This window comes from Delphinus delphis, chromosome 3, assembly GCF_949987515.2.
Source record: "Delphinus delphis chromosome 3, mDelDel1.2, whole genome shotgun sequence".
Lineage (NCBI taxonomy): Eukaryota > Metazoa > Chordata > Mammalia > Artiodactyla > Delphinidae > Delphinus > Delphinus delphis.
Genome location: NC_082685.1, coordinates 168,521,391 through 168,526,707, shown reverse-complemented (window position 1 = coordinate 168,526,707; position 5,317 = coordinate 168,521,391). Strand labels below are relative to the sequence as shown.

Below are 5,317 nucleotides of genomic sequence, written 5' to 3'. Positions count from 1 at the left end.
AGGAAAATGTCTCAACAACTTTTCTAAATCTAGGATAGCCTTGTTCTAAATGAAACACGAGAGTATAGACAAAGAAAAGAGTCACCAAAGATCATAGATGTAAGCATTTAAATAAAACATTAGAAAACCAAATTCAGTAATGAATAAATAAAAAATGATAAATAAAATAAATATATCTAAAAACTTTTAAAATACATGCATGCGTGTGTATGCATAGACACACACATATACACACACCCCATTAAAGTGTATTACATATGAAGTATGGTAAATATTAGAAAATTGTGGTTATGTTATTACAAATTAGTACATATTTTATTTTTTTGATTTAATAAAGTTTTATTTTTCAAAATGTACAGTTGGTGGGACCTATTCATTCATCTTCACCAGAAGTTGGGGCCTCTCCATCCTTGGTGTTTCTGGTGTAAATTACTTGAGCTCTGTGCTTTGAAGCCAGTTTAATAAGTCCTTTACTAAGGAGCTCCTGAAGGGCTGCCCTGGCCAGGGAACCACGAATCTTCAGCCTCTCAGAGATGACAGCTGGAGTTATAAGCTTACAGTTGGGAATTTCTTTACAGAGTTTGTCATATGTTGCTTTGTCAAACAAGACTAGGTTATTGAGCTTGTCCTGAAATTTGCCTTTGGACCACTTCTTCTTTTCGGCCTTGCCCCCATATTTTTTTAACTGGGTCTTTGTCTTTCTTGGCTGACTTTCTGGCATCTTTCTTCTACTTGTCGTCCTTTGGTGACAGTGAAGCCGGGAGAGCAGCTGTTACCATTGCGCCTCACTAAGATGTCGGACAAAAGGGGTAAGTATATATTTTAAAACAATCTAAATTTCTATCAATTAGGGATTTGCTAAAAATATTGAGATACATCCTTGTGATGGAATTTTAATGGAGCAGGTAGAATGAATACATTATATCCACAAATATCAATGCGGATTTATCTAAAAACATAGGATGAAAAAGCATTGTTTTTGGAAAACAGTATGAAATTTCCTCAGAAAATTAAAAAGAGAACCAAGATATGACCCAGCAATTCCATTTCTGGCAATTTATTCTATTTATTTGAAGGAAACAAAATCACTAACTCAAAAAGAGTATCTACACTCCCATATTCACCACAGCGTTATTTACAATAGCCAAGATATAGAACGACCTAAATGTCCATCAATGGATGAATGAATAAAGAAGGAGTGTGATGTATGCACACACACACACACACACACACACACACACACACACAATTGAGTATTATTCAGCCATAAAAAAAGAGAAACTCCTGCCATTTGTGACAATATGGATGGAGCTTAAGGGTATTATGCGAAGTGAAATAAGTCAGACAGAGAAAGACAAACACTATATAATCTCACTTATATATGGAATCTGAAACAAAAACCAAAAACAGACCCTGTCAAAACAAACTCATAGATCCAGAGAACAGATTGATGGTTATCAGAAGTGGGAGGAAGAGGGTGGGAAAAATTTTTAAGAAAAAGGAAAAAAAAAATGTTTTTCTGTTCTATTGGAATGGAGAAACACATTGCAGAAGAACAAATTTAGAATAATTTGCTCTTCATGTAAATTTAATGACACACAAGGCCACTCTAACATCTATGTACATGAAAATGTAAAATAAAAAAAATTAAATATCATGAAAGATAAATATAATTTTCAGAACAGTAGTGACTTTTACAATTGGGATCAAAAAGCAGTTATAAAAGCTGGTATTAAATATACGTTTTTTTTTAAAAAAAACTTAAATAATTATGGTAACTAGTCAATATTTCTTGACAGAATAATGTTAAATGGGTGTTTTCTATCTATTTTTCTACTTTTTGTATATTTAAAATGTTCTAATATTTTAAAAAGACAGAGAAATACTAAAAGCGCCCATATATTTGGGTTAACTTTGTTTTTCCTTTTGTAATAGAACAGTCGTTAGGCTGCTCGCGAATCCTTGGTCATATTGACAGCTGTCCTTGGGATCTAAAAATGGCTGAAAGTAGCTCAGTGGTGATTTCCACCAGGTACGTCACTGCCACATGGTCTCCTCCTTCCCAGCCTTGTGTAGAGGAAAAGCACTGTAGCCCTCATGTGGTGACTGATTTTAGGACACTGCCAGCCCTTGGATGGAGCAATGAATCTATTTTGGATGCAGAGTGTATATTCTGTGTGTGATGAACTGCTAGCCTTGTCCCCTACCTTTGTATGCTGACCTCAGGAAAAGTCTAGACTAAGGTCAGAGGTTTTAGGTCTGTGTCCCTGCCCTGCTGCACAATCTTTACTCCATCTCCTGGTACTGAGGTATTATCCCTGAAACCAGAACCGTTGTGCACTGTTTGTGGGAAGGTAAATAGGTACAGTCACTGTGGAAAACAGTACGGAGGTTCCTCAGAAAACTAAAAATAGAACTACCACATGATCCAGCAATTCTACTTCTGGGTATTTTTCCAAAATAATTGAAATCAGGATCTCAAAGAGATATTAGCACTCTCACGTTCATTACAGCATTATTCACAGAAGCTGAGATGTGAAAACAAACAACTGCAATATTCATCCAGAGATAAATGGGTAAAGAAAATGTGCTCTATACATACAATGGAATACTAATTCCAGCCTTAAACAGGAAGGAAGTGCTTCAACATGAGAAAACATGGATGAATCTTGAGGACATTATGCTAAATGAAATGAACCAGTTACAGAAAGATGAATACTGTATGATTCCACTTAAATGAGGCATCTAAAATAGTCAACTTTATAGAATCAAAGAGTAGAATGGTGGTTGCCAAGGGCTGGGGGAGGGGGGAATGGGGAATTACTAACCAAGGGGCGTAAAGTTTCAGTTAAACGGGATCAGTAAGCTCTAGAGACCCATGTACAACACTATACATATAGTCAACAATACAGTATTGCACACTTAAACATTTAAAAGGGTGGATCTCGGGCTTCCCTGGTGGCGCAGTGGTTGACAGTCCGCATGCCGATGCAGGGGACACGGGTTCGTGCCCCGGTCCGGGAAGATCCCACATGCCGCGGAGCGGCTGGACCCGTGAGTCATGGCCGCTGAGCCTGCGCATCCGGAGCCTGTGCTCCACAACGGGAGAGGCCACAACAATGAGAGGCCCGCGTACTGCAAAAAAAAAAAAAAAAAAAAAAAGAGGGTGGATCTCTTATCAAGTGTTCTTACCACAGTATAGTAAAATTTAAAAAAAGGCACTTGAAGGAAATGTGAAGGAGTTGGTGTGGGGCTTGGAGATTTCAGGCTGCAGAGTCTTTTCTAATAGGCTTTCTCTTAAACGAAATCTCTCTGTTGTCATTTTTTCACTCATAATGACCTAGGGACCCCAACACAACCCTCTGGTCTTTGATATGGGTAATTTGAAAACAGATATACACATATACAAATACATCCGTGTCCTGGCTGTCTGGGAGACTTTCTGCAAAGATTTCCATGTTTCTAAACCATGAACAAAATTACATAGCTGACAAGTTGTTACCATTATGGTTGACAAGAGAGAAAATATTTTTTAAAATATAATTTAAAATGTTTCTTTTCAGGTTTTGATGACAAATTTCTGGAGATCATGAGGAAAATAATCTTGTCAGTTGGAAATAAGAGCCACTTACTTTTTGGAGAAGATGGACCGAAGTAGATCCGACACCTCAAATGGGACAGAATTTTAGCAAGTGGCAACAGGAAAGAATTAAAGCAATCCATTTGGACTCTTGGGTCATTAGAAAGCCATTTATTGATGACTCAGTGCTATGTGTAGGCAGGTATTGATATTTTTATGAAGTAATTATGTCATGCTGGTGACTTTAATTTTGCTATCTCAGTTGTTTAGAACATCATTCTGTCTTTTTCTCTTGTGAGTCTTAGACTACTGAGTATCAGAATCAGTAAAACTTTGAGATAAGCTGTAAACACTAACTGCAAAATCAAAAGTAGTGTTTTTCCTCTTATGGGAGTGATGATTACTAAACATGGACTAGCTTCACACCCAATGGCTTAGGTTGGGTTCCTTAAAAGCAGAGTTCAAAAGAGGGATTTGGGTGCTCATAATTTATTGAGGGGGTGGTCTGCAGGAACATCTGGAAGGAAGGGAGTGAAACAGGATAAGGAGAGAGCCCACCAAGCCTGTGGTCCCAGGCACAGTCTAGCTTTGGTCTGACCTTGGGGTGGGGCGTGCATTCTGGAGTGTAAATCAGATGCTGACTTGTACCCTGTTGAGCCAAGGGTACCAGATCCTGTTCCCTCATATCCATCATGCATTAGTGAAGGGCTGCACCCGGGAGGGGCTTGTGTAGCTTCCCAGATGGAGCAGCTCCAGTCAGCAGAGGATACGTCCTCAGTGCAGGGGGTAACTGTGAACAATCGGCGGACACATACAGCAGCTGGGGGACGGGAACCCAGACTGGTAGGGGGTCTGGTGGGACACCACATTGCCTATGACAGTCTCTCCTATGCACTACTCAAATTCACTGCCTCCGTCAGCTTCTCTCCGCCTACGATTCTGTGGTCACAATTCTCCGGGAAACATACCAGAGTCAGGTTGCTGGAGAAATTGCACCCACCACGGACACTGATGGCTGCAGCTGAAAACGTTGAATGAATGATCCTCAGGGGGAAATCTGTAAAAGAAGACGGGATTCAGAACAGGGAAGGAGAAACTGAGCAGGGTGTGGTTTCAGGGAAAGATCCAGGTTGGGGGGTGGGGCACTGGAACCTAAATAACATCATCAAGTTGCCACCCCTTTGAGGCAGGGGAATGTCTTGTGCCCTGTATCAGTAAGCCATTGACTGTGGACCATGGGGTTGGGGGACATCTCACCAGCAGCAAAACTCACAGCAGCTGGTAGGTTGGTACCAGACTGATGAGGGGGACCTGGGTGAGGCTCCACAGTGCCTACTAAACCCACATTGTATGCGTTCACATTCTAATTACACTACTACTGATGGTGTGAATTGGGCAAATTAGTTAATCTCTGTACCAGTTCTATAAAATGTCACACAATAAGCTCTCAGTAATGCTAGGTTTTATTGTTGTTACTTGTTTTTATTGGCATTTTTGCTATTCATTGTTCATTTAATGGAGTTTTCCAAAATGCTGAGTATGAACCAATATTTTAATTCATGGGAAATTAAGAAAAATTAAAAATTTGAGATTAAGAAATAGATGCATTTTTACTATGTACTGCTGAACACTTAAAGGCACAATTAATACAAGGTCAGTTTTAAAATTCCCTATATTCATTTTTTCTTATAAGATGATATAATCACTCAATACTCATGCTAAGTAAAATAATTAATA

General features: G+C 39.1%; 1 pseudogene; it reads right to left on the bottom strand.

Annotated features, from left to right (window-relative positions):
* Positions 1-373: 373 nt before the first annotated feature.
* Positions 374-779, bottom strand: LOC132422510 (small ribosomal subunit protein eS25-like; annotated as a pseudogene).
* Between the last annotated feature and the right edge of the window lie 4,538 nt (positions 780-5,317).